This window comes from Ischnura elegans, chromosome 2 (assembly GCF_921293095.1).
Source record: "Ischnura elegans chromosome 2, ioIscEleg1.1, whole genome shotgun sequence".
NCBI classification, from domain to species: domain Eukaryota; kingdom Metazoa; phylum Arthropoda; class Insecta; order Odonata; family Coenagrionidae; genus Ischnura; species Ischnura elegans.
The window spans coordinates 33690882-33717329 of NC_060247.1; the positions used below are offsets into that span (position 1 = coordinate 33690882).

General features: G+C 38.1%; 1 protein-coding gene across 1 annotated transcript in view; it reads left to right on the forward strand.

Annotated features, from left to right (window-relative positions):
- The first annotated feature begins 19643 nt into the window (after positions 1-19643).
- Positions 19644-26448, forward strand: part of LOC124153577 (ABC transporter G family member 23-like) — an 86503-nt gene continuing 79698 nt past the window's right edge. The window contains exon 1 of the mRNA XM_046526840.1: positions 19644-20065. The gene's annotated coding sequence lies outside the window, so the exon portion shown is untranslated. The remainder of the gene's footprint in view (positions 20066-26448) is intronic.

Consider the following 26448-nt stretch of genomic DNA (forward strand, 5'->3'; position numbering starts at 1 on the left):
CTTCCCGCCGCACCGCTGTTCACTCCCACTTTTAGTTCCACTTCCGACCGCTTAGCAGCGTATTTGTTGGGTGCAAGCAGAGCCGTAGAGGTTCAGAAGGAAGGGGCAAGCGGAGGGAAGAGTCGTAAAACGTCTCGTTCACTTGATCGCGGCAATTAGTTAGTAGGGCTGGATTCAGCATCGAGGGTTGGGGGGGGGGTCATGGCGTGGACCTTGAGAGTATGGAAAAATCCCCCGGGAGAATGGGGCGTTCCCCCGTCTATAATTCTCGCACCTCACCAAAACAGTTATTTTCATTAGGAAAGGTGCTGATTTGCCTTGATTTATTTGTAAATCCAAAAGGATGTACCTTAAATCTTTAAAAAAATATTATTTCAAATCAAATTTGATTAGTTTTCCATTTTATATCCCGCCTAAGTTGCGTATAATGCTTATCATTTGTTGGTGCCTTACTCAGGCGCTTCGACCGCTAATGCTATCATATGCCTTCGTTCCGCACTCGAGTTCCAGCCGGTCGAAGTCAGTCGACCGCGAGCCTCATAATGCAGAAGTTTTTACGGAAGTATTCGGGAAGTAGATTGAACTTCTGCTTGCCAGTCAGTTGCCTTTGCTCTTGGTTTAATGCAAATGATCATTCGCTTGGCTGAAATTGAGGTGTAAGAATTGCCATTTTTCATAGGTGAGGTTTAGTGGTGATTCAGCTGGTTGTTATCGTTTCTCTTGGCTGATGCTTACGAGGTAGTAGTGAACATTCCTGATCAATTTTAATTTATAACTCTAACTCAATTTCTTTCATTTTTTCTTAGTATAAATTAGCAGAACGGGAAAGCTGTCGTCGCAACGGTCGTTCAAGTCTAATGCAGTAACCGATCACACAATTGTCCTATTTCATCGATGGCTGTGCGCGAAGTTGATTTTGAGAACGCCTCAAACCGCATTTGTGGGTAATTATTGTTAATGTGGGTAACACATGCCGTACGAGGGTGTCACCGTAAGTAGTAGCGTCAAATAATATTAATATTGACATGAGAATGCTCTTTTATTTAAGCTTTAAAATGCTTTTAGATCTAAGTCTCTATCATTGCTTGAACTAGATTAAGTTGATGCGGAATCGGATATTCAAATATTCAGAGGAGTATGTACATTTTCGTGTAATTTGAAGGAAATGTACTGGTGTTGGCGTACTTTAAGCGGATATTAATGCCTAATCGTTAGTAATCACTGGGACCAATTACAGAAATCATTGGGCCTGGGGCTATGATCCGACACAAGCTTTCTTCCTCTTGCTTGGGCTAACTTCAAGAGCTCTTATTACGATTTTTTATGGTTTCCTTCAAGTAGGGACCTCTAGGTAAGTGCCCTTTAGGCGGCTTACGGAGTAGTTTATATAGAATGAGTAGAATACGGAGTAGAATGACGAGATCGTATGATTTATTATGAATTATGCTTTAATGCAAGTCCATCAAGACATTGGGTCAAAAATGAACATCAATGAAATACTAGACATCTTCAGTTAGCAACACAAAAAACTGTCTATATTATACATGTAACTTATTAATATTTTCATACTCTTAACTTTTATATTAAAATATTGAGTGCGTTTTGTACAGTAATTGCTGTATTTTTTTTAAATCCCAAATTTGAAAAGACTGCTTGCCTATCAGACCCTTGTGCACCCTCCGAGAAAAAAAACCTGGAACCACCCTTTTGGACAAGCAAATGTGCCTCAAAATACTTCGATCCACCTCACCATATCGGATTAAACCAGTGTGCCGGCTGCGACGTCACCGGGTCTTCCCGAGGGCTTACATGCCACCGTTCAGTTGCTGTTATAATAATAAGATGGATCTCCCTAAATTTACTCATAAATAGGATTCATCCTCAACAGTTAATATTTGTTAAGCTCCTATTACCTATAGGAGCTCGATTGACAGTAAACAGTGACCAATTAGCACCGAGGCCGTAGAGAATCCGGGGGTTTAGTGGGTCAAATTCCCCAAATTGCTTGGGAATCACACAATCAGCAATGAATGATACAGCCAGCTCACAGATCTAAATATTTAAAGCATCCGAGAATCAATTCATGTTTCTGCTTCCCATACGCACTGAATAAAATACGTAACAACCCGGGAGATAGTTAAAACTCTACGGTAAATGAGTCAATGTCCTACAACGATAGCATTACACACCTGTGCATTAAAACGTGACTTATTATTGTAGGTAGGTACTGCTCCAATAATTTTTCGTACTCCATCTAAGAAATTAAAACATCATTTTGCGAACAAAGATGCACAGTGTGTTCCTAATGGATCCCACGTGGAATGTTGTGATTGAGGAAAAACCGAACAATTACAACATTAGACATCGCTCACTAGGACTCCGGATTCGCAATTTTTTCCACTCACCTAAGCATATTTCGATGCTATATCGTAGCAAGAAGTTCTACTTTCCTTTCCAAAGGTGCGGGCACTTTGCAAACAGTAAAAATGAGTCATTTTGTCGCATTGGTACCTGGCATATGAAAGCGACTTCCGTAAGCGGCATTCGTTACCGCGGGGCAACTTCCGGGCAAATGAAAGTTCTGCCCGTTGTACTGAGAAATTTTCTTCATTCCAGAAAAGCAGAGGGACATGCAAATCCCCGAAGTATGTGGTGGCACAGGGAAAGGAGCTGGCCTCTCCTACCCTAAATGTGTGAGATTCTCTCGTAAGTGTTTTAATCAGAGTCGTCCTCTACCATCACCCATTCAAACCCACCACCGGGTGGGCTTACTCAGTGATTGAATATAGTACGAGACATAAATCAATGATTGAGCGACAACAGTAAAGGGCATCAACGTTCATTCACTTAAGTTCTAACTTACTCTCACGAGTTAGCACGATCTGAGTTTTCTGGAGACAATTTGGATATTAAGTTATTGTTCAAGATATATCAAAGGATTATTGCATAGAAAATAATGAAGTTGATGGATAATATTAAACCCGAAACAAAAAGAGAAAGAAGGTTGGCGTTGAATCAAGGGCGATTCAACGCTAATGCCATATTAACGGTTAAAATAAAAATTTCACTCAGAGACTCTGTTATACAACTTCAACTATGCCAAAAGGTCCAAATCTTTCATTATTGAGGACAAATTTGTATTTGAATCACCTTTTATTCTGTTCCAAGAAGTTTTCATTTTGCCTAATCCGCTAGTGTTCTTGAGGTAAGTAATACAGTGGAAACCTCATCTTAACAATATTTTTTTGAACATGGGTAACATATGTATCGTTGGAGTTGAATATTCATTTTGTATTGCTTGCTTTAATAAATCTTATTTTGAGACTTAGGACTCATGCCATATGAAGAACCTGTTGAGAAGAAGTCCTATACACCTTTTCCCTGAAAAGGATGGAGACGCGTATGGCAGATCTTGCAGAAACACCAATTCGGTGTTAGCTTCAGCCAGAACTTAATAATATGCCTCATATTTTTCGTCGTCTTTATAACCATATGGTAAACCTATGCGCGGATAAATACGATGAATATATGTAATTAAGGGCAATTTGAGGAAAATGCGTGGATTACTGCGCGATCGGAGGTAAGGCGATTAGCGCCAGTGGTTTAGCAGAGCAGCCTCTAAGATGTAAACAATTTTTTCACGTTAATTTACTCTAATTCTAACTTACTGTCACGAGTTAGCACGATCTGAGTTTTCTGGAATCTGGCTTTTCATCTATTATTCAAAGTATATCGACAGATAGTTTCATAAAAATATTCATGCAATGGGGAGGAACAAGTTTTTTTTATCGATATCGAACGCAGCTGCGGTCTCATGGGTGGTGTAAGGTGTCTCAATTTCTTCAGCTGAAAATGAAGAGTGCGGGGGGAACTGGCTAATGTTGTAATTGTCCGGTTTTTCCTCAATAAATAATAACCTTCCACATGGGCTCCATTCGAAACACAATACGTACGGAATAGGAAACATTATCCCTGAGTCGCGATTGAATGACGCTTTAAAGGTCGAAAGATCTCTTGGAATTATAACCACTTCCTTCAACTGTCGATATCCATCGTTGGTATTCTCGTTCTAGGACTATTTTTGAGATGCTGAAGTCGCATTCTGGACCATAAATCGAACCATGCGTCTTTGGATTAACCGGATACGGCGGAGACCACAACACGAGTTTTTTGTAATGGTACTACATTAAGTCAATGACTATTCAGCAGCCGAAACGTCATTTCATGACAGTATTTGATTTACAGGTAGGTATTATTATATTTTTTCTTTTATATTTTTGGCCAACCATAACAGAAATTGGGTATATTGGTTTATTTTAAGCTACACATGAGTAAAAAAAACAAATGAAATCCTGAAAACCAGGCCGATGGGGTGTTCTCATTAAATGAAAAAGGTATTTTTTTTACATATCTAGATAAATAACCTAAGTTATTAACGTATACCAAATATGACTTCATAATTCTCAATATTCTTGTTGCTACAGAGCTTCAAAGTTCTCAAAATTTGCAAAATTGTTTCGCGCAACAAGAACGCCCTGTGACGTCAGAATGCGAGTAAGCAGACTCGCTCCATGGCAATAACAAAAAATTATCGACGATAACAAACATCACGATGATACTAGTTCATAACTTGAAGAGTGTGTGAAAAACAGTTGTGAATAATTTAAAAGTTTTTACGGTGCATGTATTGCGCAATGGCTGACTCCGACTTTGTAAAGACGCCTTCTGGGAACATTCTGAAGGTAGATTAATTCATGGCCGCTTATTTCTTATCCAGTAATGAAGATTTCTCGGCGCGGAGTTTAGGGGCCGCGAAATTGAATTGTAACATAAATTAAATCAATAATCTGGTTCGCTAGTAATCTAAGGCTTGGTTTGTCTTTCATTTAACTACTGTCATTTGCTCATTGCTTTTGATGTGTTCTTGGTGCAATATTGGAATAGGTGAAGTTAACGTTTTGGAGAAATACAACGGAGCATATTTGACGCCGATTTACTTAGCATCCCTAAGGTCTGGAAGAGTGACATACGGTGATTCAGCTGTTGGATAGGTTCAAGTGAAAATAAATTTGAGTGTTTGCACTGTTGGGGCTAAGGTGACACCAGAACATTAAGTGAGAACAATAATCTCATACTGTGGAAATCGCCGTAGATGAGGAGGATGAAAAAGAAATAAGCGCTATTTGTCAAGATTGTGCTGCATCTTCCAGTGTGCATACAGTCTTTAAACCTGCCAATTATTCAGCATAAATATTTCACATGACTGATTATGAAATTAATATATAATGCTATGAAAAAAATTGTACTGATGGGCACATAGGTTTTTCTAAAACTGGGAAAATAGTCTACTGGCACCACGTAAACGTACTGTTTACTGGACTATGACGTGACGCTCAGCCAACATGGCGATGGATCGTTTGGAACTCAAGATTACTATAAAATTTTCAAAGTAGAATTTTACGAGTAATACGCAGGTTCGAGAAGAACTGCTTTCACCGTAATTTTCAGCACGAAGGATATTATTTTACCACATATAATCATCCATTTTCAGTGGAATCCCCCAATGCTACGAGAGATAACTAAGGAAGAACAGTAATCCCACTTCAAGATTGAATGCAAACTGAGTAAGTTATACAAATGGAGTATATTTGCGTACATAGAAATAAACAAGCTTTCCCTCTTAGGAGCAATTTCTACCATAACGTAAACAGTGCACTCCGATGGCTTTTTAAAGGTCTATCCAAATTAGTATCACGTGAGATAGCCAAGGTTGCCTTAATGTTTACTTTTACTTTAAGCGCTAAATTTCCTAGAAAATATATTAATTTTCAAAGGGGTACTGAAATTATTCTAACTTTTCATCAAACTGAAATAACTTATAATTTAAGAATTAATGCCTACCGACGCTCAAGAATGCGGCCATTACTCATATCAATGACACCAAACATACCTTTGCACCTAAGGAAAAATAGTTTCTGATCGCACAAATAGTGCTTAATCGAATGTTGCACCATTTTCAGCCTAAAGTCGACTTTTCCTTCGTCTAAACACAATAGTGGAGATTCATTTAACAAAGACTATCATTTTATAAATTTTCAGAGATTGTGCTTTCGCGCCAATATTCGGAATAATTTTATTCAACTACCTTAGGATGTACGAGTTCGTCCCTCGTATATGGTTTGTGCATTTTTAATGCGTCACAATTTCAAAATTCGCATTGCAAAACGTCGGTATCAAATAGAAACTAACAAAATGCTTGCTAAAATAAGGAGTGATTAATGAAACGCTTTGTCATCATTCCGCTTCGAAAATAAAACTTCAGAAATCAATCACGTAAATAATTTTTTCTACATATGTTTCCGTAAGATTAAAAGAAGGTTATTAATTTCGTACAATATCGTAAGATAAATTTCGTAAGATTAAAAGACTACATTTGAAAAGGTAAAAAAGCAATTACTAGCATGGTACATGTCTCATAGTATTTACGTATCCAATATATTTATTCAATATCACATTTCAACACCATGAAAAGGTGGTCACGCCAAGAAATTTATTCATTAATGTACTCTTTGACGTTACCACTCTAAAAACGGCATTACTTTATTGTTCGATCCATGAATATGAGACCTCATTATAGTTTACTCTTTTAATCAAATGAACTATGAAATTACAAGTGATATTTTGATTTTTAGTTCATAATACGAAGGAAAAAGATACAATAAAGCCTCTTGTCTTACTTAGGGCCAAAATAAATATTTTCACTAAATTAATTCGTTGTTACACTTAAAGATCGCTGAGTGATATGACGGTCTTAAAGCGTTAAGACTGAATCATGATTGTAAGCTCATGAAAGGAGCAGCGGGAACAATATCATCTTTGGTTTCCCGGAAAATTTTCAGGCACGGGTTTCACTCTTGGAATTGAGCGGGATATTTGATGGCGGTGCTAAACATGAGACCCAAGAGCATCAGGAGATGTAAGAATTATTTTTATTGCCATACAAACACATAATTATAGAGTAACTTATTCCTATTGAGAACATAAAAACTACCTTTAATTCTCAAAGTCAGCTAATGATACATAATGTAAGTAGTAAGTTATCGTTATTCTTCAGTAACACTATCGCGTACATTGACACATCACTAGGGGGAAAGGGTGGGGTTATGACTTTGAACGAATATATCATCAAAGACAGAAAATGCTATATCTTACGAAAATGTGGACTGGGCATCAGACGAAAATCACCCACAGCTATCTGAGGGAGAAAGAAAATGTATGCTAAGAATGAAGAAGAAGATCAGCAAGCCTTAACAAGCGAGCAGTTAACAGGTGTTAAACCCATTTCTTATCTTGAGTTGGTGGATAACAGAACAGCAGAAATTAAAAAGGCATGTCTAAAATCGCTTTTCTTCTCCGTTGAATTTTTCCCTCGACTCCTAAACGCTCGATGATAACTGAGCCGAAAGCAGCATTACTGTAGCCTGCACCCGAAAAAAATCATATTTCTCGCCGTTCCAAATTTTGGCGGCATTTTCTTGACCCAGAAATTACTCTTGCCGAAACCTTTTGCTTTTCTTTCCCATACTGCTCGCCTCCTTCCCCTCACCAGCGATGACGCAACACTTCTTGTTGCCATCGCGCCGCGTCAGGTCAGCCTTCTCATCCGCGGTTTTCGAAAGCGCGGACCGCCCGAGTCCGAATGGACTTTCCATTTCGTTCGGCGGTATCGCCGCCGGAAAGCGTGCTCGCGTCCCACCTAACAGCGCTGAATCTGGATAGAATTCTGTCAAATAACCACCAGGGTTCCTAATAACGAAGAATGACTGCCAATGTTCCAACCTCAGAGTGCTACACGTGGTGTATTCAAAGAACATGGGAAATTTAGTTTTTTATATATTTATTTATTCGTTTACATTAATTTTATCGCCTTCAATTAAATATATTCATTATCTTCTGGACACCTCGAGCGCAATGTCCTTACGCTGGAAGTCCAACCTCAGCAATATTATGGAGAATGGAAAAAGTTTTTGATAGATGTTATTAGAATTTCTAATATTTGCTACTTCTTCGCGAGGGTTACATTTTATTTAAATAAGATCAAAAGTAGAAAAAAACATGAAAAAAACGCTATAATCAAGTTGTTTCGTATTCGGTCGGTAAAGTCGAAAACCGCTATTGTATGTATATGTAGACTTTCAGGCTTCTCATATTGGCAATGAATCATGGTGGGGTTCTATCAAACAAGCACCTGCATTTCAATTACCTTGAGACATGAATTGCCAACATATTAAACAAGCCAGAGGAAGATGAAATTCTGGTATTTAATTAAATACAAACATTGTCGATTTGACCACAAGATACAGCGGGCATAAGAATGGGAGAGATAGCCCGAAGTATTATAACAGAATTGATTGAAGACTGAAATTCGCGGAAAATTAACGAATTTCGGTTTCTTGACTTGAAGAGAATAACTCTATCAATAATTTTCTCCCTTTATCACTATGACTGACCTCACGTAACTGCAAACGGTAGAAGCTTTATTTATCCGGCCACTTCGCTAGATCTTTAATCAGTCACCAATTATGCCAGCAACTCGACGATAGGCATCGAGCGATCCATTTACACCCAATAAGTGTAATTACGATAAATAACATTTAAAAAAGATGAATTTGATAGTTTGTATCATTCCAATATAAATGCGGTAGGCAGCCAATATAACTGCTCACGTTCCCGTGAAATTCGGTTCATTCCACCGTCAGCGTCGCGAGTGGCGACTTTCGTAAACCCATTTAAATGCGCAATGGGTGACAGCAAATACAATGCCCAACTGAAAAATCCTCTATCGTAATATCCGTGAGTAAATATGAAGAAGAGCATGGAGGTGGCGGCACATTAACCAAAAATTGAGGCCAACGATGGAACTCCCAACTTCGGAATTATTACGAAAATTTTGCTAATGAAATACATCATGATAAGTTTTATTTAAATTCTGTAAGTTCCCCTTAGTTAATATTGGATTTTATGAAAATTAAAATTCCAATCATCATCATTTCAAACTCGATCAAACCGTGCGCCAATTTAAGCAGAAATAGCGCTATTTTTTTCTTCGACGCTGCCACTGGTGCAAGTGCGCTGTAATATTACGCTAAGTGCTCCAAACGGATGATTTATCGATAGATTTTTTCATAAACCCGCCCTAAGAATGCTAGTCGTGGGTAAAAGGCATAAGGTCGTCACCGAACTCATAGCATGCCCCAAAGATAGAAGCAAGCTACTGGAGCAGGCCGCGAGTGTAGAAACTTCCGCACCTTTAATTGGCTTGTCCTGTTCGCTGAGAATTCTTCGCGGGAAATACGTGCGCTAAACGTTACGGACGCAGTCGAGAGGGAAACCGCATGAAAGGACGACGCACAGTGGTCCGGATCGCGAAAAAGTTGGACAAAAATCAGATTTTGGTTGGATGTCTTTAAAAATTGCTCTCTATATGTTTTTTTGGCGAGCTATTTTTATTTCTGCAGTTATTTTTACGAAAAAACTTTTATTTCATGCGATATCGTGGAACTTTAACTTATTAACGGGCTAATTGTAACGCTGACTGCATAGATAAACGGTAATCATGATAAAATATGAAAATAAATGATAATTAGTTGTATAGAATGAGTTAATGATCTTTCAAAGTACTCAATAGACAAAAAAACGGCTAAAAGTAGGGTTGTTGGGTGCATTGACTAACGTTAAAAAGGTGCGATTTCCAGATTTCGTGAGATTCTTCTGTATGGACTAAAAGTAATTATTAAATAAGTATCAAAATAGTATTTATGTAACTCTTTTATTCTCATAAAAGCATGGATAATTCCTCAGAAATTTACAATTATGTATTATTCAGCATCAGATTCTTCTGAATCCCACCCCTCCTCCTCTTCGCATTCGCTCAAAGAATTTTGAGATTCTTGCAGGACCAAGAGATCACGAACCTCCTGCGGAAGATCTTTAAGGCCCCGGCCCCAGAAGATCTTTAAGGGTCTTTAAGATTTTGATTGCGAACTAGCTCGCCATCTTCTCTCGTAGGAATAAAAAAATTTCATGTTTAAAAAATTATTAAGCTCGAGTTTTGCCTCCTCATCTCCGTGTAATCTGAAACAACTCTCCAGATATGCATTTAAATTCCTTTTTCGAGCATCCATGGTTTTCTCTTTTTTCTCCAGCATTTTTTCGTGCAGTTTTCGCCGCGTAAATGCCCATGACATTGTTGACAGTCAACAATATAAAACACAGGTTTACAAAAAGCTACACAACAGTCTTCTTTCTAAAAAGGTTAAATATCAAATAGAAGGGAAAATATGGAAAATTAGAGCGCTGCCTCGTCTCAGACCAATTAAAAAAAACGAAAACAAGAAACGGAAATAAATTAAACATAGTATACCTGCTCAATAATCCTTATTTATGTGGTTGTCAGGAACTAATAAATAACTTAATCACAATTTTTTAGTTATCACAACACTATAACTTCTTTTCGAGATCACTGTAAATCACAAAAACTGTAGCCAAAATAGGACTTCGCAATTAGTGATGGGTGTGTTCACATCGACAGAAAAGTTGAAACTGAAGGGTACCAAAATGTTTCGACCGAAATTTGGATGGGGTTAAAAAGAGGAGTAATCTTTACCCATGGAAATGTGGGTATTCCCCAGGATAACTGGTTGGGGTAAGGTTGGACCCCGTAAAGAAAATGTGAAATGTTTGGATTTTGTGCGAAAATGCATACTAGCGGCGGACCTGCAATAAAACCCGTCCAAAAGGAAGCGGGTGGAGGGTAAAGACCTCATCTATTAACACGTGCAGCTTCACTTACAGGTCAGACCGACCCTAGAAAAGCAATAACCTCAAGTTTGGTGGTGCGCCAAGTGGCAAAATAGCAAGATGACAAAAGATGGCAAAATGTCCCGACTAAAGACCCCTTCCCACTTCCCTGAGGTCCGACACGTGTTCGGGTAACGGGTCTCCTTCGGATTGAAAGAAAGGGAGACGGTTGTGGATTTTCCCGGTAGCAGTGCATGTAGCCTGTCGTATTTACTTAAATCTATTACCAAATCGCGCTTGAAGTCGTTCTGAGAAGCGATCGGAAAAAATATTTTATCTCCTCTCCCAGCGTCCCAACTGCGCTTAACCTAATTCAAATTGTTCCGAAATTATTCTATTGGTCCACATACAGATAAAATTTGGATGATTACAAAGTATAAAATATGTTTTAAAATGCTAAAATTCTTATTTTTGTGATTCTGGCCCATGAAACATTGGGAGACACAATTTACCATGTGCCTACACTGCGCTGATGCTAGCGTGTCGACGTTCACGTCTACTACGGCTAGGCATATAAATCGTTGTCATTCGCAAACTCGCACAGATTTGCAGCTGATTTCTTTACTAATATCTTTATGATACTGTATTTTACTGTCACAAATAGCCGAATCCGCGCAAATCGACGTCACTTTTTTTATAACTCAACATTTATGCGATTTTTTCCGAAAAAAAAATTACTCCCCTTCAAATAATTCTACAGCAATCATCAACATCTCTAAAAGGTTGAAATATATATTTTATAACAGTAAAATGTCTATATTACTATAGTGCAAAGTTAGTTTACAAATATAATTGGCGGCGTAAAGCCAAAAATAAATCTAAAATGCGTAATTTTCGAAAAAACGGAAAAATCAAGTTTCCTTAGAAATAGTGCTACTTTGACGCAATATATCTAAGCTAGCAATTTTTTTTATAAAAAAGTAAGCATGAAAGGTGATACCCCAGACATATTACTGCATAACTTGTATAGTCTTAGCGAGTTTGAAGAAAGTCGAAAAAATTATTTTTGTCCACCTTTTTCCGAATCCGGACCACTGTGCGACGTCTCGTGCTCATAAAGCGTTTAATGGGCCATCTAACGTCTGTAATTCGCGGCAATAGGAATAACGGTCGGAGCTTTTTTTCTCAAATTACGCACGACGCAGGTGGAATTGGTCAACATAAGGCTGTGATAAGACGTTCACAAATACAGAATGCTGTTATTTTTCTCAATAACCGATATTCCAGGCTATTTAATTCCCACTATTGAAGGCTTCTCAGTCATCAGGTAGGAAGTTCAATTGCTGCCAACGTAACTTGTTACCTATTTTCACGGAAATGCTCGAGTAATCCATTTCTTAAGAGGCTTGGAGGACTACCTTACTACTACCTCACTAACCCTCTACGGGTCTTTTTTCACGACAAATGACTCATTCAAAATTTAAACAAAAAACGGCGATACCATCTTGAAATTTTCACGATAATTAAAGTACACCCTAATCAAGTCATGCCTATATGGTAAATTTGAAAATTTTTCCTATGTATTTTCAAAGATTTAGAGTCTTTATATTTATTATACAGTTCAATTTTCACGAAGTTCTGCACTGAATAACTTAAAAACTTTTCAAGATGATAACGCAAATGTTAAAGGTGTAATTCGTCGCAAAAAATATACAGACTGTCCCGCAGGTCGTGTATCATTTTTGACCTCTAATATTAGTGACTTCCTCGAGCAATATTCATGAAAATTGGCATTATTATGGGAAAAGGTCCTATTTTTTGTTGAGTGTAAGGAAAATTTTACAATTTTGACCTTTTAACCTCACAACGTGGGTCCAAACCAAAATTTTGAATTTGCCTTAGGGAGTTTTAATGTTTAAAAAATCCAGATAGAAAAGAGTCTGAATTTCGTTGACCAAGATGTCAATTTTTAGGTTTTCGGACACGAGAAAACCGGAAATAACACTTTTATTTACGGAAATTCAACCAGTGAGGTCACAGTCAGATCATAGGAGTTACAAGAAGAATAGCATGCCAACAAAGATGTCCATACATAGGTTTTAAAGGGTGCCCAAGTCATTAGTATTGTCCAATTAGCCATCCTATCCACTAATTAGCATACAGAACAATAACTATCGATAGGGATTGATGCGTCCTTTTAAGTGCGAAATCTCGCCTTTCCGGAGAATTGCATTCATGAAGAATTCTCTAGCTCTATGGTAAGTAGTTCCACCAGCCGACACGACATTAATGACTATGGGATAGCTATTCTCAAGATATATGTTATGTCGGCAGAAACACATATTCACTCCGGTTTAGAGCATTAGCAGCCTTCACGAGGGTGATTCCCCGGGAAAGCATCGTATGACGTTAATTACATTTTACAGTTTCTTATAAAGCAAGGTTTCATTTTTTAGTTAAAACATTAAATCCTTTCACTAGACCTTCACGGCCACGTTCAGCAAATATAACCGTCAGTTATAGTTGCCATTCGTTGAGCTCTTGTCCGCGGGTGCATTAGTCAGCGATGAAAAAAATCCCGTGTATACATTCTCAAACACCTCTAAACATTACAGCCAATAAGCTGTTCAGACACCAATTATACACATCTCCCCAGATAATAACACCAATCAATGAAGTATTCTGGCAATAAGAGATCTCTCCCTATCTTTCCGTAATTCCTCCAACTACTTCCAAAACATTGAAATTAGAATGGAAAATACAGGCTTCAATCGCAACACGATCAAAGCAAATAGTCTTTTAAGGACGAAATCGCGAATCATAAAAAGTAACATGCACGATAGTGAGGTCATTTTACCAAACTTGAACATAATTTTCGATTTGAAATTATTTTCTGTAGTGTAAGAGATACTATAACGCACAGAAATCCTTGTTTTATGAAAATAAACGTCCACAACCCAGCTAATGCTGAAATTATTTCCCCCCGCTCAAGTGGCCAACAGGGAGGATCGAAAAAGGGCTTATGTTGCAAATTGTTTCCGAAAGAACATCATACGTAATACTATGAATGATAATCAAAGATCATGTTGACAGGGTGGGAGTGAGATGGATTAAATTAAATTTCGAATATTATTTCATTTTTGTCAGACATTTGAAAGATTAGAAAATTAAACTTTTTTCGGCCAAGATGGAGGAAAATCATTTATTTGATGAAGAATGCAAAAAATAGCATTTTTTCTCCACGTTACAGAGGAAATCCTCAACGAAAACAAAATATCAGGTATGGCACCCATCTTGAAACGCTTTGTGGCGCGAGGCCTTTTCTGATCTACTCTATTACGCAATAAACATTTCACCCTGGGTAGGAGAGGACTGAATAATCACTTCATTACTTATTTTCAATAAAACTCGAAAGGACACGCATGAAATATAATTCAAAGGCCTCCCACCATTTGATTGAGAGTATGCAATTAACTTGGTCCATTTGCCGCCAAGACTGAGTGGTTTATTGTTTACGGCTGTAGAAGAAATGAATCTATTACGTTTGTCAGTCGTAAGAGCTTAACTTTTTCCGTCTACCTTATCGTATTCGGATCCCAGGTTGGACTATACATGGGTAGAACCAGTACCAGCGCAACCGAGGCGGTTCATAAGCTCGCAGCAGGTAATGCGGATGTGGTCGACGCAATTGCGAATACCTGTTGCACCACGAGTTGCACAGAGTTGCGTTGAACTTGTAACAAATATGATTTGAACTAGGAAGGGAAAGAATGCCACAACTTTCATTGCGAATCTCGGCAGCTAAGAAGTTGATTTAGAAATTTTCAATTCCGGGATCGCTGACAATTTCTCAGTGCAAGTATCAGTGTGCAGCCTTGCCAGTGGCGTAACTATGGGGGGGGGGGGGGAGGGTTAAGAGGGATAGATTCCCCCCCCCCCCACCAAAAGCCTCAGAGAAATACATATATTATTTGAAACTATTGTCTAGTTTTGACGTATAATAACTGCATCTGCTTAAATTTAAAAATGATGTAAAATCTATTTCCAGACATCATTTTTCAATCTAATTTTCCCCCGTTGCTTGGGGGGGGGGTCACTCCTCCAGGCACCTTCGTACCCCCAAAGAATATTCCTAATTACTCCACTCAGCCTTGCAGTTTATCCTTGCTGATATCGATCAAAAGTAGGGCCTAACTTTTTAAATTAAAAATGCCTCACGAATGGGATGGATAGTGATAGAACATTTTCTGAGATGAAGAAAGAAATCAGCAGAAATTTGAAGCTCAAAATTTTTGTTTAAGATTTCAATTTCAACGGGAGGAAATATTAATTGATTAATGATCTCTCTAAAATTTGAATGCTAAAAATTGTATGTTTTCCATTATAGTAAAAAAGTGATACCATGCGAAAGGTATTCATACCTAATACGGAATGAATATTTTAACTTGCATAATTGACAATCTCCGAAAATTCAACCAAAAATAAAGTCGTTTTCACTTTAAACAGCTCAGACTTATAATATATATATAATATAATGATTTATAAAGTTGTCCTTAAACGACAATTTTCGCATGCCAAATCGTTTCGCCCGTAACCTCGTGTTCCAACACGTCTGTTTTCCGAGAGTATTTTGAAGGCTTTGAGTGAGAAATTAGTCTATAAATTATTAGCATTTTCCAGTATTTTCTATGGAGTCTAATATTATTAGCTTCAGTTGATATTTTTTCATACTAACCCGCTCTTGACTATATTTTTTATTTATTGGCCTGTTTATTGAATACGCTCTTCAAATTTCCGCGTTTTTCTGGGTGGACATAGTTGATTTCTACTCCAAAAGGATCCCAAAATAAAAAATGGGGCTCTTTCATTCAATGAAATTAACTTTTAAATATTTTGGTCGGATGTTCACGAGTCGAATCTAAAAAAAATAGTAAAAAAGGTATACGAATAGGTATAGGAACAGGAGGACAGGAAAACGAAAATGCGCGTTTATCATAACTCATTTTGGTCTATTTGAATCAATGTAAGCAAATTATTCATATCAATGTTACATAAAACCATCGCAAATCAATATTGAGTAGGTATAATATTGAGCTGATAAAACCAACCCACTCGATGCTGAAATTTAGCCGACCCTAAAATTTGCTTTAAATGCATATTCTCAATAAAGATGGCTTTCCTTGAATATGTCCAGATAGTTTGCTTTTAAACAAGATTTCTCAGTCTCATTGTCCCGATACATTTCCGGAGTTAGTAGTAAAAGCTTAAAAGTATATGATACAAATATGACTTCTCCAGAGCAGTACTAAAGTTTTTTTAATAGACCATTTCTATTGCCTTATTCACCATAGGGAAATCATAAAGTAAGTTATCATGAAACTCCTCTCAAATTAAACTCTTCATGCACTCCCCTCTTATGTCCCTTAGAGGAATTAAATTGCTCAATGTTGCATTGAATCATGGGTTTTTCTGAGCGTTATCCCCATTCAGACTGTGTATTACCATTTTATTCATAAATCTGTCTAATCCAACTACATATCAGGTATTGCATCCTTTCAAGTATCCTTCGGTTAAGATATATGTGGGGATATTCCCAGCAGATCCATATTCTTCACGAAACCACAGATTTCCGGAGATAATCGATATTCGCGCCGAGTGCAGCGCGTCAGTGAATGAACGCCTACAACAGCATCAATTCCCGCGAATGACGCACGGGAGAAATACCATCGCGGTATCCCCGCTGGCGACAGGAATCACTTCCGCGGCCCGTGGAAAAATCCATGCGAGGCCGCCGCGGTGCGACGCTCGAGTTGGAGCGTGCGTAGGTATTTGAATTCGAAGAAAGGGCGGGGAGAGATGAATAGGAAGGTATCCATATCTCACTGATGGAGTGAGCTTGACACTATTCGAGATGGGCACGTCCATCAATTTTTATTATTGTTATATGAGATAAAGTTTTAAAAATAAAGAGACTCACATTATTATTCGGATAATCGATCTGCCGCGTCGCATACTTCTCGATGTATTCCCGGCGAAAAATCAACGGCCTCGACCTTTAAGTGGACGAATTGATAACGTCACGCGCTCATTTCGTGCGGGTCACCGCTACTTCTCACTTCCTCGGATCGTCCACGCGTGTTTCGGTTACAATCGTGTGGACGATCCCTCAATGAGCGTTTCTCCGTTTATTGAATGAGATAAGTAATGATATCGCCAACTCATAAAAACAAGGGCGATAACTATCTCGTATTTTTTTTCATTTTAAACTTACGAGAGAATGATGACTATCTTTCTCTTGTACGGTCAAATAATTTTAATGGATTATGGTTGCGGATCTGAAAAAAAGACCCTATTATTTCGATCGATTATGATTAGAAGTTCATTCCGAGAGGCTAGAAATGCGATCATTCCACTCCTCCGTCGTATTTCAATGCAGCCCTCCCTATCACAAGTCAATTCTTTTAGTTATTTTTCCTTGTGTCCTAACCAATTACCCTAATAACGAAACACAAGAAGCATTATTATGGTATTAATGATTAAGCAGCATTATATTAGTCGTCGGAACACTCGAAAAAATGACCATGGTTGGGTATTCTACGCTAGAATGAAATACTTTCCCAAGTTACCTTTGTGGTAAATCATTTCGTAATAAGTTTAACTGATTCAGGCGTGATATACTGGAAGTTCGACTTATTGAAATTAAAGGTAGTTACACTTTTCCACAGTACTTTAATTCGCACAGCGCGTTTCAGAACATCTGGTACAAGATGTTCTCGTACCTGATGATGGCTCTTACAAAAATCTTCGTACGCATTAAATTATAGCGGAAATAAGCAAATACCTTTAATTTCAATATTTTGTAATAACTATATGAAAACTACTTTCAAAAATCTTCCTATGAATAACATCCCAAGAAACGGGCGTTCTGCGTTTGCATCTGCATCCCAAGAATTCGACGCTCTGCGTTATCTTCAGACCTGCGGATTGTATCTAATAGTCATTTCAATTCATCTGATCCTACGTTGATGGTGCTACCGATGGCACTGCCGATGGCGCTGCCGATGGCAAATATCCACCAAACATGGTTATTCTTCTGTAGAGGACATGCAGAAAGGGCTCAATCCTAGAAATACAAAACTATCTATATCAAAACCACAAACTCAAAGAGAAAATAAACGTAACAAAATTCACTAATTTTTTTGTTTACAAACAAACTGCTCACAAATGTATAGAGCCCTGCTTAATAGCACAATCCTGTTCGTCGACTACATTTTGTACCGGAGGAAATGGAATTTTTGCACCGAGCTGCTGCACCACAGAACCAGTGAGTTACAATGGCTGAACAAAGCTAGCTGGTCCAAGTTGATTAAAAATTGAATCCTGCATTGGATAAATGCTAGAAAGGGGCACGAAGTATGTCCGTGTCCCCTTCATTCTAATGTATTCCTCGTCTCCGCTCTTTGTCTCTCTCACCATTGGACCGTTTTTCTTCCAATTTCCTGGAAGAAATAGGTGATGGCACGTAAGCTCAAGATCGGGATGGAAATATACCACGGCACACATATTGCGTTTCCAGTGTACGTCATCAAGGAAATGACGCGAATATTCGTTTCTCTGCATGCCTGAAATAAGGCCGCATAACTCGCAACAATTTCGTACCACTTACAGTCTGGACAGTTTGAAAAAAAGACAATTACATGCCATCCTCAGTGGCGGCGGTGTGAAGCTCCCTCCATCCAATTCTGAGGTCGTGGGTTAGATTACCTCCTTGATAACTGATTACCATCCGAGCACAGGTGTACGTGATAGGCCGTTATTATTCGTAAATCATCGCAGCGAAAGGCCCAAAATCACTGCTTTTAGCGGAATTGACTAAAAAATTATCTCATTTCTGCCATTAATGGGCACCTAATTCTTTTCTTATAAATATTGAAATTAATTTTTTTTTTTCTCGAAAATTTCTAAATAGTTTTAAAACCTTGCCACTTCATGAACCTATGAATTCTTAAACTTAATTTATTTAAATTGAAAAACGATGTATTTAAAAGCAACTCGAAGGCAACATTCACTCAACTCCGGTGATTTCCCAGCCGTCTCAAAATCAGCGATTGTCTCACGGAAAGACATCACTCGATATGTTTGTAATCCTTTACGATTAATGCACCTGATGTTTTGCGATAAACTTCCCTAATCCTTTACGATTACCTAATCAATTACGATTGATGTTGAAAGTACATTCCTCCCCATTTTAATTTCGGATCAAAGTTCCGTGCGCTGGTCGTTGTAAACTCTTGGATTAAACGATCGAAAAAAAACAACATTTTAATCTATAAATGGAATGTATCCGAGTCGCTCAGTCAACCTTTCTGCGTTTCCACGACCTTTTTCATGCACATGTAGTCACGGAAATATCCCCAGGTGCCCAAAATAAAGATAACTCAAATCCCTTCTCCCCTCACCCCTTAGAAACTCGCTTCGTATTCCATACCTCCTCCAGGAACGTCTATCGGTTAGGCCGAAATGAAAATTCAGAACTGCCGAAAGTATTCGCGACTTCCCCAACCTCCCGCCCTCCCTCCTCCACCCTTTAAGCCGCCTCCCCACTCTGTGATTCGCCTGCGACGGCCTCGTGACTCCCTCCCCACCATTATGCCACAACCTTAAAAAAAAATAAGACGTAAGAAACCAACCTTCGCTTCTCCACCCCTCCGAACCCCTTCTTCTTTCGAGAAGACCACGGCGGAGAGGAACGGAAAACCCGGCGTCCTCCGCCGGTCCCGTGACCACTGTTGCCCCCCCTCTATCTCCTGCTACCTCCCCGCCGACTTCACGACGCAACCAATGCAGGTCCACCTCGAAGAGCCTTCCAGTTCTTCTTACAAGCTCATCGGAGGAACACGTCGATGTGAACAACGGAGCAGGACGTGGATTAAGACTGTCCTTCTCGGACGCTAGCGTGTGGTGTGAACATTATTGTTGCTCGCGGGATGGGAAGTTTTCGCCGCCCCACTGGTGGTTTTTCGAAGATATCGCTGTTGTTGTTTTGATTTTGTTGCTTCTTCTGGTTTTCATTGTTGTTGTTGACCAGTGGGATACTGTTGGCTCGTCGAATTCCCGTGGATTGTTTCTGATTCGTCTCCGATCGGACAAAGCATCTGTGTATCCCGAGAGGTTTCTTCAAGAATTCGCTGCGGTCGTTGGAATCTCCGCAGCCCTTGTTTTTCCACGAAGAGGAATTTTCACGAGGACAAGAGGATTTTAAAAGGTACGAGATAATACGACAGGTTTCCTTATATTCTCCCGTCCAGCGCATTCAACACGCATTTCGGTAGAAAAAAATTAAAACGTAGTAATGGTGCACGTCTCTCTGATAGGATGCGCGCTACTTATTTGGATCATAGCTAATAAGACGCACGGTTCCAATTCCCCCAGAATACTGCAAATCGTCACATGATGATAAAATTCTAGAGAGTGAGGCAGCAATGAAATAAATTTACACTTAGGTTGCATGAATTCTGAATCAAAAATTGTTAATCTTGCATATAACTGGGATTTTCCATTCTGGTAACTCTATGTGAATAAAATTTTGCAACTCGTAGTCAACTGACGGGAATATTATTTCATCCGCTGGAGCGAGTAACAATAATTAAACAACACTGCGGTCACAACGCTTAGGCATTCCTATATACCGCATTTAAAGGAATAACGCAAATACAATATAGTGGAACTATATTGTCATCTGAGGATGATTGTGAAAATGTCAAAAACGATAGATTACGATGTTAAATTACAATGCTTCATTAATTCTACAACCACTTCAACGAAAATGAGCTAGAATAATAGGGCAACGTCTACTATTTGCGCCGTCAATCGTCTACCTCAAAGACGCTCACTTTCATTCCAACCGGGTAGGAGCCACGGTGGCTCCAATTCCTGACTATGCGGAACTCCAAATAGCTTTCGCATTACTAAAGCGCAACGAAACAAACGAGTAGATACGCTTTTCATCGTGTTGAAATTCAATGCACAATTTTCCTCACCGCCAACGCACTCTAATAGGTAATATTTCGGATTTAGTTATCTCGTTAACCTTTGGGGTAATGACTCGTTCTCAGATGTCGTTGCCCTTGATGGACCTAAAATTCGGAATCTCTGGAGGTCGGAAGCCTGCAAGCTGTGTGCTTAATTTTTTTTAGAGTTTGCTTTCTACAAGGGCACTCATATTTTTCGAAGCATAAAACAACAAAGCGGAAGAAGATAAGTCGCGCCTTGATATTAGTCACCTCCGAACAAAAAACTTCATTTAATTTTTAAAAAGCAAACCCACCTGCTGCATTCGTTAAATTTTTCTCGAGTTCAAATAATAATTCGAATATATATGTGTATGGATACTGAATCCGGTGTAAACGATTAGAGCAATGACAATAAAATTATGATAAAAGGCTATTCCAATCACTAATAATGTTCCGATAAGTAAATTGCGTTCATTTTCGATCGAAGAAAAGGATTTAACCAGGTGATAATCGAAAACTTCTCCTATTATTTCTTCCAATATTCTATATATTTCTATCCTTTATCATTAGACTGCTGTCACCAAGCATCTTTAGAGTATCTATTAAGTAATATGAAAAACCTTCTGAAAGTTGTGGATAACAAATTAGCATAAGTAACTGGAGTGAATATGGTAGATTCATCATTCATATAATAAAAAATGACCTTGGTTTATATCAGTCAAACAAAATAAATCCTGGACAAATAGATATTAGTCCAAAATAAGGAAAGTAGAATGATTATTATAATTTGGCCGAATCAATTCGCTATGATTTATTTTGAAATGCCGTTGAAAAAACTGGGCTATTGCATCACTCAAATGCCTCCACTGTTCTTGCGAATTTGATTCACCAAATTATTTAAGGTAAGACTTATCTCTAGTTTAAAAAAATTCTTATGTCACAAGATATTTATTTGCAACGCCACCTTTGAGCAACTCTCACGTCGAAGGTTGCCGCTTTAAGGTCAACAACACGCTTTTGCAATTGCTTCGGATGAGATTTTCCCGAAGCACTCCTAAAATTTGCTGCTGTTGCCCTCGACTTCGACATTTCGAAACGCGGCGCGTACCCGCGCCTGCAATCTCGTGGTTATAGCTATGGGCGAGGGCGACGAGACTCGTCCGATTTCTGCTTCCCCTTGCGAAAAGACACACCTACACCTACACGCTACCCAGCAAGCCGCCTAAATAGGCTCGTGGCGGGGGGTGTTACGACATCAACCGTTTACCTGTAATGGGATAAATAAATTACCGTGCACATTTTAGGTGATTGTACTGCCTGAGTTATCATAATTGAATAGCATATTAGAATATCATTTATTAAGTCCTATAACGTTCAAGGGGATAACGAATAGCTATTTATGGCAGTAAATTCTTTTCGGAATTTCATCCGGGTAATCTCCTCAATCTCAATGGGCAACGATGGATGTGGTGGAGATTACCCGGATGAAATCCCGAGAAAAATTTACTGCAACCATTCGCCGGGAAAAAGTGAAATCCTACATTATACTTTTATCATGCATATCTGTTCCCCAAAATCTCTCTCTCATTTTTTCATTTCTGTCCGACCTGGATATACAATGAGGTTCTAATTTGAGTATCTCCTATCCGCACAAAAACATAACTGTTACTAATTTCTCAAGAAAGCTATGCCTAGCCCGCATAGCCTCCGAGTCACTCCCAGACTAATTCGTATAGAATCTGTGTAGCGCTCTTTAATCGATCGTAGCTCAGCGCATCGAATAACGTGTGGGCCTCTGATTGGGAACGGAGGGTACAGATGGAGTTGCTGGATTTGTTACGCACGTGCATGCCGTAAATCCGCTCTAGTGTCGGCAAGTTGGGTGGGTTCAATCGCTCGTTTACAACTAACAGTGAAAGGGAAAGAGCCCACAGCCTCTACCGGAAACGAGAGGAATATTTCCGCGTCTAGCAAATGTGAGTTGCACCGCTCCAGAATGAGGACAGCGTAACTCCTTCGTCCTATGACTTCCACTTCCTAATACTTCCCCGCACTACGGCACAGCGATGAGTTTCTTTTATTATGCCGAATACATGATAATTCTTCCCCGCAATGATTGAGGCAGAACCTTCTTCATCACTATCATTCAAAACGAGATATTAAAGTGGTAAAAATTTAACGAGACCTTTATTTAGGTACACATTTATTTGGTTTTGAAAATTTAAGTACTAGCTGTTGAATTTAGGTTGGCTTGTAGGGAATATCTAAAGTATTCCTTTATATTTGTCCATTTCACTTCCGTTTCAAGAATACGCACGTCGTTTTATTACCAGTGATTGATATGTGAACGCGTAAGTCCTGTTAGTTAGGAGGAAGGGTAAGAGATGACGGAACATAAAACCACTGAAATTTTTCAAATTATAAAAAAACCGCGTATTTATGAGGAATGAATTCCAATTGAACGAAACGCATGCATAGAAACACAATGAAAACAAGTCCAGTGGTAAAAATGAAAGGTTATAGAGCGTGAATAATGAATGCCCTCTGAAGCGAAATATTTGGAAACAAAATTTGTTCAAAATACATAGTACAGATGATTACTCATTGTCTATTATCCATTTCAAAAACTATTCGGGAACAGTAAAAATTGGTCTAGATGGTGATTAATTACCTTGAAAGTATTACACTATGCGGCCAACAACTACTGACGGAGGGATATCTGACACCGGTTTTCATTGTTAGGCTTTCACAATTCTCCAGCCTGAAGATACTAAATTATCCGTATGAAATAGTAATATTTATTTATAATGTAAAGCTATTAGTACGGAATGTTCATTTCTCCATAAGAATAGTCCGATATAAAATGGAATGAAGCATTTAAAGGCCTTTTACCGTAGCATGCGATAAATTTTTTTGTCGTCTGGACTAGTAAAAAGCAAAAAGGACCATTATTCAAAATTAGTAACGTAATTTATAATACTGCAGTCATGTAGAATTTTTTTCGCTATTACTATCCTGTTCCAAAAGTATTTTTAAAGTTTACACATCTGTGACTGCAAACAAAAATTCAACCAAAGAAGAGTAAAATAGGACCAATGAAGGAGAGTAAAACAACGGACAAGGAATACTATGGAACGAAAAGCAGAAAATTAAGAGAATTTTTATGATGTACCAACATAGAAAAGTTAGCCCTGCGGCCAGCTTTACAGTGAGAATATCGAGTGAAATCGGATTCCAATCATAATCAGCTTGGCCCTTCCAAAGAGTTCTTAAGCAAAACTTCGTACATAGAATCAATCTAAGATTCACCAATTTTTCCGCACCTAAATTTTATGTGCTGGAAGAAATCAAATATTTAATGTGGGAAATCTTCGCCAAAAATTGCAGCAACTTAAAAATCAACCTACACGTGGGACTCGAGCGAAATATTTTCAGCCTCCAGCGAGTGTTGATGAGAAATTCGAAATTCTTAGGCCAGTAGACGATCCTTATTTTCCAAGTATATTCAACTATTTTCACGTATCTCGAAAATTTTGTCATAAAGTCGTTGATTCTTTTATAATTATGGATAACCATAATAATCCATTTAAGTGTGAGCATTCGTTTACAAACTGGATATTTCTTTCACCGAATCGTAAAAGTTTTCCAAAACAAATTTTCTCTTCCTCTTTAATACTAATAAATTCGAAATAACTCCTTATTTTAACACAATGTATCACGAGACGAACTTTTAAAAGGCTTGAAAATGCGAATGGAACACATAGTAGCATATGAATATTTCCTCCAAAAAATTCTAAATTTCTTGACAGAAATTCTGATTAAAGTAATTACTTTATTAGGAAAAGCCATGCATTTAATCTGAAGCATATTTCTGACTTCCATAGGGACAGAGTTATTATCTAAAGACGTTGGTTAATGAATTAAACATACCATGGTATAGCAAAAATAAGGCTTCAGTTAGATCATAAAACTAAAAAATCTAAATATTCATTTGTAAAAAATCTAAAAAATACTTTAGTTGTCGATTCGCAGTGGGATATCAACAAAAACCGGCTTGATTGGTATTTTTAATTCTTGTTTTGGCATTTAGCACTGGTATTCCTCGTTTTTTCCTTGTCTAATCCCCTGCTATGGTACCTTCTCGGAATTCCCTTCTCTTCGTGTGAAATGGATTACAATATTATGTAAATTGACCCCTGGAAGTAGCGTAGCATCCACTAAATCCGCAAAGCCGCTGAACGCGTGCGTCACTCCATATGTTTTATTATCCACTCTCCACAATTACTTGGATTCCCTCTCACTTTGCTGTATTTTTCCACTGGATGAGTGTAGCATAGCCTTGCCGGGAAAAATATCCATCGATAAAATCGTCATCTTCATATCGTAAGCCGCCATTAAGATGTGATTATAGGTTATTCCGTAAGTCTCCTCCGATATTCAGTGTTTCGCATGCATGCATTTGTTGAATTTCCCGATTAAAGATCCCCGGCATCTGATTGTCCCTTCCGCTGGGCTGCAGAATGTATTAACTACTTTTCTTTTTCTGCTCCATTACTGCCTAGGGCAAGGTTTACTTCGGAAATTTCCCATGGAGGTAATCCCCTCTATGATTGCGTTTTACATGGAGTTTCCTCTCTGAGGGGAAATACCTTGCCGCTAACCTTCATCGTCTATTTTCAGCTATCCCTCGCTACTTTCACCCGTCATCTCACACATGTTTGGTATATCTATCGATATGAGTATTTGATAATGTTAAGCATTTCCCACGCAACCTCCAATATTGCGTTCCTCATGTGAACCCCCATTTAACTATCGCTGATTCTGTGTTTCTTTCCAAAATCAAGCGCCTTCTTTTCTTGGCAATAATTAAGCGCGATAAAAAATATCAATTTTTAATGTTCCACATTAATTTTTCGTTAATCCAACTGAATTCAATTGAATAGGTAGCCTTTGATTATGCTTGCTAAGTACAAAACAATCAGAGTTTGCAATAAATGGCATGGCAATAAAATTCGTTGCGATTATATACTTCAGGTATACAAACGTGAATAACCTGTCATATAATTGGTAATAGTAAGTGTTAAATCGATTGGATAATTTTATTTTGATACACTTCTCTAACTCAAACACTACATATATCATTAATGTAGCCGGTACATTTATTGTAAAATGGCGAAGTATAGGCGTTACCTCCCAAGATTCTCTAGCCACAGTCCTTTTTCATCTTCGCTGTTAAAGATGAAACTTTCATATTTACGCTCCTTTTCAAGAAACTAAGATTTAAATGGATGTTATGACTTCTATCTAACCGTTTCTACTGAAAACTTCTAATACTTTTAAATAATTATTGTCAATTGTTTTTGGATATTTCATGAAACTACTCAAATCAAAAGAAGAAAATTCCCATCCCAAGAACTGAGAAGGAGCTTCGTCCATAATTTTAAATTCGAATTGATCAATTCATCGTCAATAAAGTAGTTATGTGTCCAATAAATCAATAAATTACAATTCAGATAAATTATGAAGAAACGTAATTGTGCAATGCATCCATTTATATTCCCACTACGGAGATATTTTAAACAAAACTATTTACTTCTCATTGCAACTGATGTATAAATGTAGTTTAAATTCAATA